This window comes from Symsagittifera roscoffensis, chromosome 1 (assembly GCF_963678635.1).
Source record: "Symsagittifera roscoffensis chromosome 1, txSymRosc1.1, whole genome shotgun sequence".
NCBI classification, from domain to species: Eukaryota; Metazoa; Xenacoelomorpha; order Acoela; family Convolutidae; genus Symsagittifera; species Symsagittifera roscoffensis.
Window position 1 is genome coordinate 43,425,173 of NC_087062.1, and position 14,205 is coordinate 43,439,377.

At 37.4% G+C, this 14,205-nt stretch overlaps 1 protein-coding gene across 2 annotated transcripts in view; it reads left to right on the forward strand.

Moving 5' to 3' along the window:
• The window catches only part of LOC134844800 (inhibitor of nuclear factor kappa-B kinase subunit epsilon-like), a 572,416-nt gene that overhangs the window by 369,760 nt on the left and 188,451 nt on the right, over positions 1-14,205 (forward strand). The gene's annotated exons all lie outside the window — the stretch shown is intronic.

Below are 14,205 nucleotides of genomic sequence, written 5' to 3' on the forward strand. Positions count from 1 at the left end.
GTCGATGAAGTAAGTGGTCGATTCCTCAAGCTGCTTTAAGAAAGAAGAAGTTTCTGTTTTGAATTCTGCCAGTTCAAAGTCGGTTTCTTCTTCTGCAATGGCTATGGCAATTCGGCTGAGGAATCGTTTTAGTCGTTTGACTAGAAAATTGCATTGTCCGGGTGTACTTTTCCTAGGCATTCTGTCGTTGAAAGCCAGTTTGATTGTGTTGTTCGGAGTTGTTTATGCTGTTGTTGAGCTGTCGAATGTTGTTGTGGTGTTGATTGGCTCTGCCGTGGCTATGTTTTGTTTCTATCTAAATCTCAAATTAGGATGACCAGAGAAACCAAATATTGGAAACTAATAATTTCAAATATTAGAAACAAATAAAATATCAGAATTGTAGATTTTTGTACATGTCTCCCTGATAGTAGAGAGAGAAAAAAACTATTTTTCACGTAATGAGGACGTGAAACGTTACATCAGTAAACCGAACGTTTGACGTGATGAGGACGTTAACTTCTAAGTTAATCGGGGGAAAACAGTAACCAACCAAAAAAACACACTTTTTTTCAACGTTTTGCTATTGCAAAAAAACTCCCAGTCAAATTCTTTTGATGTAGGGCAGGGAATCTTTCTACCAGATTAAAGGCTCGTAGAAAAAATGAGTGCCATGTAAACTCAAAATGTAAGGAATCTGTTTTATCTCAAGTTTTTTTAATTTATTTAGTTTTATTGTTTTGTTTCAAGAGCCGTTAACAACTGCCAAAAATATTAATTCAAAGTTTCTGTTTTCATGATTTTAAGTCAATTCACTTTTGTCTTTTTAGGAATGTTTTCACTTCCTTGTCGTTTTTTGTCGTCGCATATATATGCGTGCAATATATTTATATAAATAAAATAAATTAAATAAATATATATATATATATATATATATATATATATATATATATATATATATTTATATATATTATATATGCCTCGATGTTGTTAAAACTGTGTATCAAACAGTAGTGCACTGTACACGTAATTAACCGTTAATTTTGATCAAGAAGATAACGCGTGCCAAATTTTTTCGCAAAAACTTGAAATTTTCACACAAAAAGCAGAAAAGTTTTAATTTTCTTACCATTACACAAATCATAAAACGTTATCAATGGTGCCCCTAATTTAAAACATTGTGGACTCTATATCTAGTCCTAATACATAGCATGGCTGACCGGAAAACCCATCTGGCTATCAAGGTCACTTGGTGTTGACCATCAAGTTGATTCAGTTTTTAGTCTAAGCTCTGCGTACTAAAGATACGTTCTTATGAGCTGGTTCGCGGAACCGAGAAAACAGAAAAGACAACTTAGCTTCAAAGATTAAATTAACGCTTTGAACTAAACAATTGTTTTCAAATTCAAATTGAGTTACAGTTTCATCAACTTTCACATGGCACAGTCAGCAGGATTTATGGCACAGGATAATCGAACGGACATGGGTATCCCAGTGTTCTGGACGTCAGCTAGTTCGGACCCACCGTGATATTTTCAAGTTTGGTTGGATCAATTTATGCTAGCAGTGACGGTAAAAGAAAATGTGAATCCTGAGATAATACTTGAAGATCCAAAAGAAGTTACTGATGAGCCGATGCCTCGTCCAGAAACTCCGGGAGAGGCCGAAAATTCAAAGGGAGTAACGGACCGAGAAGCAAGAGATAGACTAAGAAGAGACAAAATAATACTTGAGAACCAAGAAAGAAGGGAACGTGGTCCTTAGGTCGGACATAATGTGTTTTATTCATGAGGTTCAAAAACGCCTTACGTCTCCTCTATTCTTGGCACTTGGTACCGAGGGGGAAAAGAAATTTGTGCAGAAAAACCCACATGCGGAAGTTTCAAAACTGAAATTTAAAGAAATGGTGGCATTGGCCAAAACATCATTCGGAAAAACACGAAGCATTACGTATGAACGATATAGACTGTACACCAGAGCCCAGGAGACAGGGGAGACGCTAGAATCGTTTCACGCGGCATTAACTGCACAAGCAGCTACGGCCGAACTGGGCGCTGTATCGGAAGAATTGGTTCGAGATTTATTCATATCTAGAATGAAAAATAAAGTTTTACAAGATACTTTGACATTTGAAACTTTCACGCCAGACGAAGTACTCAAACGAGCTATAAAATTTGAGCAGAGTAAGCAAACCAACCAAGCGTTTCAGAAATCAGGGAATGGAAGCACAGGAGTAGGCCAATTGCGGGAGACACAGATTAAAATAAAACAAGAACCTATAATGGCAGTTTGTAATAAAAATTCAAACTATCGAAGACAGAACAAAAGCCAATCTCAGAAAAGATGAAATGACAATAAAAGTACAAATCCTCGTTCCGAACAGAAGCCATGCACACGATGTGGAAAATCATTCGGTTCCGGCCATTTGAAAAACAGTCCATCATTGGGGAAAACTTGTAAGAATTGTAAAAAAACGAATCATTTTGCAAAAATGTGTCGCTCAAATCAAGTGAAGGAGATCGGGGAAGACAAATCTAGTTCAGCGGAAGAATGCAATTTAATTCAAAGTTTTGATTCATGTGACGAGTTCGAGATAATGATGGTAGAATCAAGAGCAGAGAGACCACTAAAGAAGGGGCCTAGGAAAAACGAAATCAAAAATCAACGATAACAAGATTAGTACTACTCAAGATATCAAACAAATCGATATCAGGCGAGACCCAGGATCGTATCAAATAAAAGCATTGAAAGCGCTAGTTCGAGTCAAGAACCAAATCATCAATATGACGATTGATACAGGAAGTTCAGTATCGTTCTTAAATTGGACAACAGCAAAACAATCATTGGATGGATCATCCGAGATCACATTCATTCCTGCCGAAAAACTGAATTTGACTATGCAGTTTGTGGATTACAATAAACACCCAATTCAGATTTTGGGAGCATTACGTGCGAATATCCTTTCGGAGGGTTGGGAAGTTCCGGATGCATCCTTGCTGGTTACAGAAAGACGAGCAAGATGTATTCTGGGTCTAGATTTACAGGGGAAAATGGGGATCCATATATCATGAAATCAGCCTCTACTAATAGATCCAGGTTTGACGTGCTACTGAGCGAGCAGTCAGAAGGTATGAAGCAACAATTTTATACAAAAATTTCCATCACTATTTGACCGTCAGAGAGAGTCAAAAAATCATGTAGTCAACACGAAATTCAAATACCCGTTATGTCCAATTCAGGAAAAAGGTAGAAGAAGACCTATTCATATTCAAGGGAAAGTGCAAGACGAACTTGATAAATTGTTGTCAGAAGGTCATATAACAAAATTAGAAAATGCACAAGCGACTGTTTTATTGCTCCAATTGTAATAACAGTTGAAAAAGGCGACTCTATCAAGTTGGCATTAGATGCAAAACCGATAAATAGACAATTGTACAAGAATAAATATCAAATGCCCAATGTTGACGAATTATTAGATGGGGTGAGTCAGATAGTAACGGCTAAAACACAAGGTACACTGTTTTTCACGGTACTTGATTTGAAGTACGCGTACAGTCAGCTTCGATTAACTGCTGAAACAGCTAAACAATGTAACTTTAACATAGTTGGCGGTCAAGCTACGGGAAATTTTTCTGACAGGGTTCTATGGGCTGGCAGATATGCCCTCGGGAATTCCAAAAAGCAAGGGATCGTACCTTAAACCATGCTAAAAACACATGTGCTTTCTGGACGACATTCTGATTGTCTCTAAGGGAGAGAAAACAGAACACGAAAAACTGGTACTAATTGTACTGAAAAAACTAGATGATGAAAATCTGGCATTAAAACTAGTAAAATGTGAGTTATTTCAGTCGGAAGTCAAATGGTTAGGCCATAAACTTACACCGAAAGGGATAACACCTAAAGTTACAAAAACGGAAGCAATTCTTAAACTACAACACCCAAAGTCGCTTAAGCAGTTAAGATCGTTTATGGGTAGTATCAACCACTAATCTAAATTCATTCCTAACGCAGCAAGTCTAACTGATCAACTTAGACCATTGCTCAGAGAAGAGAATGTGAAGAAGAAAATGAAGAAAAATAAATTGCCCGTAAAAAAATTCAAGTGGGGGGGGAAACACTCCCTAAGATTTCGAAGAGATTAAAAAGGCGGTGGCAAGGATCGCACAAATTAATTACTACGATCCTCTCAAAGAGACTCGGGTAAAATGCGATGCGAGCCATAGCGGGCTCGGACCAACCTTAGAACAATCGATTAATGGGGACGACTGGGTACCAATTGCATTTGCATCACGTAATCTTAAGGCTCAAGAAAAGAAGTATTCAACAAATGAGCTTGAACTGCTTGCAGTGGTCTGGTCAGTTAATCGATTCAAACATTAATTATTATGAAAAAAATTTACCCTAGCAAGAGACCACAAGGCACTCACATCAGCACTAGGGGAGCACAAATCTAATAAAACGTATCAATCTAGACTCACAAGATTATTTGTACAGAGACCGGATTGGGGAACCGTGGCCTGTGTCATAATTGGATGAAAAGTTTGTGGTCGCATCGATCGATCAATTTCACGAAGCACTCGACTGTTTAAACAGTCGGCTAGTTGATACAAATACTTTCATTAATGATGAAAATAATCTAGAACATTCTCAAGAAAGAAGCGCACTGGATGAAACACTGAACACGTCATCGCACGGTTGCTATACAGTCGGTTGATATTAAAAGCAACGAAAAAGAGAAAAATATCGAAGCGAAACTGGAGAAAAAATTTAAGAAAGAAATGGAGAAAAAGTTAAAGAAGACAGTTAAACTTGAGAATGAGGAAAGTAGACGAAATGAACTGCTGGAACAAATAACAGAAACAACATTTCAAAGAACGAGAACAGTACATAGGGGAGCAGCAGGAAACGAGAGTGCGAGTTCAGACTCTGACGTACCGCAAGTCGAGTGGAAAATGACACCGAAAAAACGAAAGGACAGAAATCAACCAACATCGTCAGAGGAGGAATCAAGGAAATTAATGTCATTTTGGGATCTAGTGGGATCCGAAAGAACTGACAGAGAGAAACCGGAAAATATGTTACAATTAGAAGCGTCGACGGAGTTGATCAGCCCCCAAAGAGATTACACGAGTGTGAACGACTCAAAAATCATCGAAGTAGACCTTACAGCCGATACGACCTCAGAAAGCCCAGAAGTGAGCCTAGTTGCTGGAAGGGAGACAAAGTCACGACAGCAAGAATTCAGACAAGCAGAAAATCGAGAAGAAAATAACTTGCTCAGTCTTTCGAAACTGTTCGATAGAAATCTTCTAGCAGAACTCACCACAGAGGATACGTGGATGGACAGGTTGCGGAGGGTCATAGAGCGAAAAGATCCGCACATTTTCGAGCTAATGGGGTATTACACGACTTCTTTATGGCATCAGATGACAGTAGTAGACGATTGCATCGTAGTAGACGGAAGACTGGCGGTGCCAGGACTATTGCTTCCCGCAGTATTAAAGAGAATACACCGCGGCCACCCAGGACAGGAGGCGATGATAGATGTGTCCAAATACCTGTGGTGGCCACATATGCACAAAGACATTGTGAATATGGCGGAGGAGTGTAGAAGTTGTACTCGCTCCGGTAAGAATGCTAAATATATTATACCAAAAAACGCATCAAAACCACTTCCGCTGCTCTCGCAGCCGGGTCAAGAACTTCAATTAGACTATGCGGGACCGTTAGAGGATACTAAAGGCAAGATAGATATTCGAAGTTTCCGTCGGTAAAAATTACTAAGTCGACTGGGGGTGAATCATCAGTGAAATTTCTTTGAACATATATTGACACACAGGGGGTCCCAGAATCCGTAAGAACCGATCAATTCTCGGGCTTCAAAGGCAAAATGATGAAAAAATTTTGTACTGAACATAACATTGAACAAGAATTCTGTCCGTAGGGGACCACAGAGGGTGTGGCCTAGTTGAACGAACAATTCAAACGATCAAGCGAAGGTTGGGGTTATGTTGTTGGACAAGAATGTTTCATCAATAAAACTTGCACTGACCACAATAATGCGAGATCTTAAGTGAAGCAAACAAAAAACGATACAATGTTCGCCATTTGAAGGGCACTTCGGACGTCTCCCGAAAACTTAGTTTGAAATCCTGAGGGATTCGTTTATTAAAAATTCTGATCGTTTAGTTAAAGAACATCTGGGGCGCTCAGCATTAACGGCCACGCAGCTAAAGAAGAAAATCGATCAGTCGAGAGATAACGTGAAGATTGTCAAAAAGCAGTCGGTAAGTGAGCCCACTGTTCAAAACAGAAATGGAATCGGCGAGAGCGCTAAAAACGCTATTAGAAGCAAATGCAAGGTGGAATGAGCCAAGAAGGGACAACTCCGCCAATGATCTGAGGAGAGTGGTCGACGAAACCAGTACGATCAATCCGGAATTACAGAAGGAGCTTCTGTATTCGTGGCAATATGGTTTCATCGAAGATAAACCCCAGGAGGCCGGACTCGAACTAGCAGGGTCACCAAACCCGTTGAGAAAGGATGACAATATGAAGAGTGGGAAAGCGCTTACAAACCCATTAAAGGGTAAAGAAAAGTGAGAGACGCCGCACACAGTGAAAACGGCTGCTGGTGCAGTATATAGAAAAAGCGATATAGCAAAATCAAAAATTGACACAAGCGAGCAAAAAGAAAAGAATTCAAAGAAAGGAAACGCAAGTAGAAGTCCACACGGAGACGAGCCTAAAACTAAATCCAAGAAAAAAGCAAATGACAAACAATCAGCAAATAGAGACTCAAACGCAATACCTGATTCACCAGCAAAATCGACGAATGCCGCAACGCTATTCCAAGATAGCGATTTCAACATCACTTCGAAGGATACGGAGATGAACGGGGGTTTCAATTTTTCAATAAAAAGGGCTAAACCAAGCAATGCGGGACCGGTGGTAGAAAACTCGACAAGTGTGGTACCTAAAGGAACCAAATAAAGTAACAAGAAACAAACGTGTCAGGAAGCAAGAAGGCAAAAAGCTGCAGCAACAGCTCTCGAGGCAAATCAACCCAACACAAAAGATAAAGGATTATCGTCATCCACTGCAGAGACAGTCACTCCCAGCACGTCTACGCCAAAGAAAACAAATGAGGACAGCAAAGTCATCACAAGAAACAGATCAGCAGAAAAGATATGAGAAACGTTTCAGAGCCGAGATTTAACTTCCAACGAATGGAACAAATTAGCGGACCAAGTATTAATGAGAGGGGTTCAGAAAGCAGCGGAGAACATTTTAAAATCTACAGATAGAGAGAGTGAATTCAACATCAACGCTCCCCCAGGGTTTTTAGATTAATCCGGTGACAGCGACGTTACAGTACGGCGAAGTGAACGGACCACCAAGAAAAAAAGACCAAGCAGGCATGGGAATCCATGTAAGCATTCAGTCAGGTTGGTCAGCTCTAATCAGGATTTGATAGATCTCAACAAAGCAGCTCTCGAGGCGTATCGAATAAAACTGGCAAATTTTCGATCAGACGTGAACACACCGGAGGAGACAAACTTGGGCCTACTTGAAAAACACTTGATCAGACGAACAATCGGCAGTGAAGCATTGGACATTTCGAAAAGTTGAAAGGCATCGTGGCGTGTTCCTCTAAATGTAGAAGACGATATTCCGGACAAATAAGAGAAAGGCTAGGAAAGACAGCCTAAAACAAATTGTTCTGCAAAACTCATTAAAACTGAGTATAAAACTCATATTTATTTATTAAATTTTATAAGTGTAATATATAAAATTTGTTTAACCCAAGGGGAGTGTGGTACAGCACTTACTGCAAGTGCAGTAGCCATTGTGATATTGCTGCACACTGACCTTGGGACTCAAAATGTTATTTGTAATTATGCTGTTATATTGTTATTAACTTAGTATCAAGGTCACTTGGTGTTGACCATCAAGTTGATTCAGTTTTTAGTCTAAGCTCTGCGTACTGAAGATACGTTCTTATGAGCTGGTTCGCAGAACCGAGAAAACAGAAAAGACAACTTAGCTTCAAAGATTAAATTAACGCTTTGAACTAAACAATTGTTTTCAAATTGAGTTACACAATTTCATCCCCTATCACAGGTCGGAACAATCTTTGGTAACTCAGTAACTGGCTATCCTTGCTTCTATTCGATTTTGTTTCGTGGAATTGATGTCTCCTTTGCCAAAACGCAGCACTGCTATCACTTCTGTTTAGAGCTCCGCAGTACATCGCATCACAGACTTCGGTCCATTTTTATCATGCAACCCAGTTCAGAATTATTTCTTGTCACTCTTTACTGACTCAAACCTTATCGCAGGCATGTTCAATTTTCCCGGAGTTTTATTCCAACTTTTCCTAAAATATGCTTTCTATCAAATATTTGTAGTTCCTTATATTTTCCCACATTTCCTCTCACCATTACTATGCAGATTGCATGACCTTCCAATGGTGCAGATTCCACGACCTAGCAGTTAATATTGCCCCTCCGATTTGTAGCAGAATTCGCTGTCTAAAACAACAAGGAAGCAGAATCCGCCACACCCATTTTTTTCTTTCAAAAAAATAAGAGTCATTTATCGGCATAATTAGATAAGTATTTAATTTTTCAGAGCCAGTCGACTAAGTTTGACGTTTTCCCATTTTAAATTACAATTTGACATTTTTCCCATTTTATTTATTTCCCAAAATCTTAAAATATCAAAACCCATGGAGCGGTGCTTCAAGCTAACTCCATTCAGAAGTTCATTGGACTAAATGTGCATGAACTCTATTCAAAGTTCATTGCACTAAATACGCATTATCTGTTAAATACCACCCCCCCCCCCCACAAATTGCTTAAATTCCAAACTATGTACCAGATATAGCTCAGAGGTGTGTTTGCGAACCTCAGTTTGTTCTTATCAGTTTTTTTCAGGTTAAGTGGCCATTTTCAGCGCGTAGGGATGGCTACTGCGCTTAATTTTTCTCCAATTGCAGCTAAAAAAGTTTATGTTTTTGGGTTCTGACTCACAGAAAAAAAATTGTCCGTACGCAAAGCGTCAAGTCGCACTATTTGCGATTTCAGAACTGATTTAATTATAAGATAATACATTCATACACAGAAGCGAAGCTGAGCTTCGCACCACTTGCGATACAAATGAAGAAAGCCGCTAAGTCAGAAAAAAATGAAAGTGTCGGCAAAAATAAATAGATCAAAAAGAATCAGGCTAGTTTAGGAACCAGAAGATGCCAGACGATATAATGTGAAATACGCATCGAGAGAAAACTTACCAAGCGGTTACAAAGCCGAACAAACTTCAGCGGAAACCATTTAAGTCGAAAAAAATCAACAAGCCTTAAAACATATAAAAAGTAATCTAGCTCCTCAAAACTTATACGCCCCCCCCCCCTTCTCCTGATAAACACACGCAAAAAAAAATAAATTACCATAGGAAACAATATGAAGCCAAAATGCCGATATAATAGGGCGAAATCTATGAAGCCGACAAAAATTCAGGAATAATAAAGGTTATTAAGTCCCCTCGCCCTCTAATCACAGACACGCACACGCAGACTTTTTTTCTCGTCAAAAGACGCAATTTAAGGCCATTAAGCAGATTTAGTGTAAGCCGAAACCTATTCAGCGGAAAAAAAGGAAAGGAAAAAAAACACAAAAAACGAAAAAATAACTCAATAAATTAAGACTTGTAAAAACTTATTAAAACCCCCTCACCCTCAAATTACACACACACGCAATTTTTTCGCTTTTCAAAAGACGCACTATGAGTTTCGATTTTTGTCATGAAAACTTTGAACCATTGTTTCTTTTAAGATTTTTAGCATTTGGTGCAATCCAGAGGTGAGCAAAAATATTAGATGTCCCTTAGAGCCAGTCGACTAAGTTTGACGTTTTCCCATTTTAAATTACAATTTGACATTTTTCCTATTTTATTTATTTCCCAAAATCTTAAAATATCAAAACCCATGGAGCGGTGCTTCAAGCTAACTCCATTCAGAAGTTCATTGGACTAAATGTGCATGAACTCTATTCAAAGTTCATTGCACTAAATACGCATTATCTGTTAAATACCACCCCCCCCACAAATTGCATAAATTCAAAACTGTGTACCAGATATAGCTCAGAGGTGTGTTTGCGAACCTCAGTTTGTTCTTATCAGTTTTTTTCAGGTTAAGTGGCCATTTTCAGCGCCTAGGGATGGCTACTGCGCTTAATTTTTCTCCAATTGCAGCTAAAAAAGTTTATGTTTTTGGGTTCTGACTCACAGAAAAAAAATTGTCCGTACGCAAAGCGTCAAGTCGCACTATTTGCGATTTCAGAACTGATTTAATTATAAGATAATACATTCATACACAGAAGCGAAGCTGAGCTTCGCACCACTTGCGATACAAATGAAGAAAGCCGCTAAGTCAGAAAAAAATGAGAGTGTCGGCAAAAATAAATAGATCAAAAAGAATCAGGCTAGTTTAGGAACCAGAAGATGCCAGACAATATAATGTGAAATACGCATCGAGAGAAAACTTACCAAGCGGTTACAAAGCCGAACAAACTTCAGCGGAAACCATTTAAGTCGAAAAAAATCAACAAGCCTTAAAACTTATAAAAAGTAATCTAGCTCCTCAAAACTTATACGCCCCCCCTTCTCCTGATAAACACACGCAAAAAAAAATAAATTACCATAGGAAACAATATGAAGCCAAAATGCCGATATAATAGGGCGAAATCTATGAAGCCGACAAAAATTCAGGAATAATAAAGGTTATTAAGTCCGCTCGCCCTCTAATCACAGACACGCACACGCAGACTTTTTTTCTCGTCGAAAGACGCAATTTAAGGCCATTAAGCAGATTTAGTGTAAGCCGAAACCTATTCAGCGGAAAAAAAGGAAAGGAAAAAAAACACAAAAAACGAAAAAAGAACTCAATTAATTAAGACTTGTAAAAAGTTATTAAAACCACCTCACCCTCAAATTACACACACACGCAATTTTTTCGCTTTTCAAAAGACGCACTATGAGTTTCGATTTTTGTCATGAAAACTTTGAACCATTGTTTCTTTTAAGATTTTTAGCATTTGGTGCAATCCAGAGGTGAGCAAAAATATTAGATTTCCCTTAGAGCCAGTCGACTAAGTTTGACGTTTTCCCATTTTAAATTACAATTTGACATTTTTCCCATTTTATTTATTTCCCAAAATCTTAAAATATCAAAACCCATGGAGCGGTGCTTCAAGCTAACTCCATTCAGAAGTTCATTGGACTAAATGTGCATGAACTCTATTCAAAGTTCATTGCACTAAATACGCATTATCTGTTAAATACCACCCCCCCCCCACAAATTGCATAAATTCAAAACTGTGTACCAGATATAGCTCAGAGGTGTGTTTGCGAACCTCAGTTTGTTCTTATCAGTTTTTTTCAGGTTAAGTGGCCATTTTCAGCGCCTAGGGATGGCTACTGCGCTTAATTTTTCTCCAATTGCAGCTAAAAAAGTTTATGTTTTTGGGTTCTGACTCACAGAAAAAAAATTGTCCGTACGCAAAGCGTCAAGTCGCACTATTTGCGATTTCAGAACTGATTTAATTATAAGATAATACATTCATACACAGAAGCGAAGCTGAGCTTCGCACCACTTGCGATACAAATGAAGAAAGCCGCTAAGTCAGAAAAAAATGAAAGTGTCGGCAAAAATAAATAGATCAAAATGAATCAGGCTAGTTTAGGAACCAGAAGATGCCAGACAATATAATGTGAAATACGCATCGAGAGAAAACTTACCAAGCGGTTACAAAGCCGAACAAACTTCAGCAGAAACCATTTAAGCCGAAAAAAATCAACAAGCCTTAAAACTTATAAAAAGTAATCTAGCTCCTCAAAACTTATACGCCCCCCCCTCCTCCTGATAAACACACGCAAAAAAATAAATTACCATAGGAAACAATATGAAGCCAAAATGCCGATATAATAGGGCGAAATCTATGAAGCCGACAAAAATTCAGGAATAATAAAGGTTATTAAGTCCCCTCGCCCTCTAATCACAGACACGCACACGCAGACTTTTTTCTCGTCAAAAGACGCAATTTAAGGCCATTAAGCAGATTTAGTGTAAGCCGAAACCTATTCAGCGGAAAAAAAGGAAAGGAAAAAAAAACACAAAAACCGAAAAAATAACTCAATAAATTAAGACTTGTAAAAAGTTATTAAAACCCCCTCACCCTCAAATTACACACACACACGCAATTTTTTCGCTTTTCAAAAGACGCACTATGAGTTTCGATTTTTGTCATGAAAACTTTGAACCATTGTTTCTTTTAAAATTTTTAGCATTTGGTGCAATCCAGAGGTGAGAAAAATATTAGATTCCCCTTAGGAAAATTCACAATTAGTTCACTAGGCCGATAAAATATAAGCTGAAATCATTCGGAGCAGAATAATTTTTAAAGCAAAAAAAAACAAAAATACGAGTTCAAGGCTAGTAAAATTACTATTAGCAGAAATAAATCAGATTTCTTAACGCAACTAGTGTTTATTGCAAACAGCGAAAAAATTCTACCAAGTGGCAACTAAACGGCCAACACAGACAAATAATCAGCCGACATTTTTTTGAAACGGATTGTTGCCTGTTAAAAACAAACAGGTTATTTCAGATTCGAACCCAGTACCTTTGCCGACTCAGACGTATTTGTAACCTCCAGACCAAGACTGCCCGGAAAGGTAAAAATTTGATGAAAATTATGAACTGAGCTCAAAATTATCATTTCTAATTCTGATCATTCTTTAAACAAATTATTTACGGGAAAAAAGTCTAGTACCCGAATGCAATACCCTTTCTTATCACAAGGGCGCAAGAGTAATTATTATGAATTTCTATATACATGACTTCGTATCGAAAGTGAAATTTAAAAAATTTTCTATAAAAAACGCGAGACAGGCATTGATTTTCACAATTCTTAACACTTAGACAATCCCATTTTTTCGCATTCTTTTTGACGAAAAACCGCTCGTTTAAGCCAATAGTTTCGACCTTAAGTACAATTCGCAAAAGTAAATAATGTTTACCTAGGATTTAGTTTATAAGAAGGCGACAACTTTCTTCAAGTTACGAAAATTATAATATCCCATCGTCAGAGAACACCAAAACGCCGGCAAGCAGTCTATCGAAGGGTATAAACTATTGGTTTTAACCAAAATATATATATATATATATATATATATATATATATATATATATATATATATATATATATATAATATATGTTTTCATAATATTATGAAAAAAACTTGTTGAACGTGCGCCCTAAGAATCTACAAAAACCAACTATATACTATATTCAATGCAACCGTAAGACTAGACTGAGGGCATATTTTTTGGTTTTTCATTTTTCGTTTTTTTTTTTATAAATTGGTTGATTGATTAAGTTATTATTTGGTTTTTTAACGAACATGGTCATACTGTGAATCACAGTCTTGTGTTTTTACCTCTAGAAAAAATACGCTGAAAAGGACGACATCATAAAACTTTCCATACTTTTTCAAAAAAGTTTTGAGCTGGAAAGTTTTTTGAATTAAATTCATCAATTAAAATGATTATTCTTTCTCATTAGCCCGCACATATATCATTTTCATCGGCTAATCAATCATGTACCTAGTAACTGCCATTCAACATGTATTTCAAAACAAAAATTTATTAAATGCCAATCAATTTTGTTTGAAAAATCTACAGTTTACTGAGAGGTGTTGAGAAAATAATTCGAACTTCAAATCGCGGAAGCTTAACTTTTATTTAAAAAAGCCAGATTTGCATACCACGGGATTACATAGACAGCACTACACCGTAAAGTATTACCTTACAATTTTGAAATTTTTTATCTAAGTTATTTCTAAAACTTTTTAAAACATTAACAGCCGCTGAGTTGGAAAAGAGTAATGAACGCAAGGAAACTGAAAAATAAACCGACTTGTTTTTTTTTAAAATCTTCAAATTATGAATTTCGAAGAAAAAAATAGATGGCCTTAAAGCTCTTTGAAATTGTAGAACATTTTACAATGGACACCTTTTTGTTAAAATTAACCCAATTTCAGAAAACTGGATCATTAGGTAAAACTTTTATTTCGCTGGGAAATCTGCTTTTTAATTTCCATTTTCTAAATTAGAAAGTCGACCACGTCTTTTGTGACCTTTACAATTTTGCTGTTGGAAAA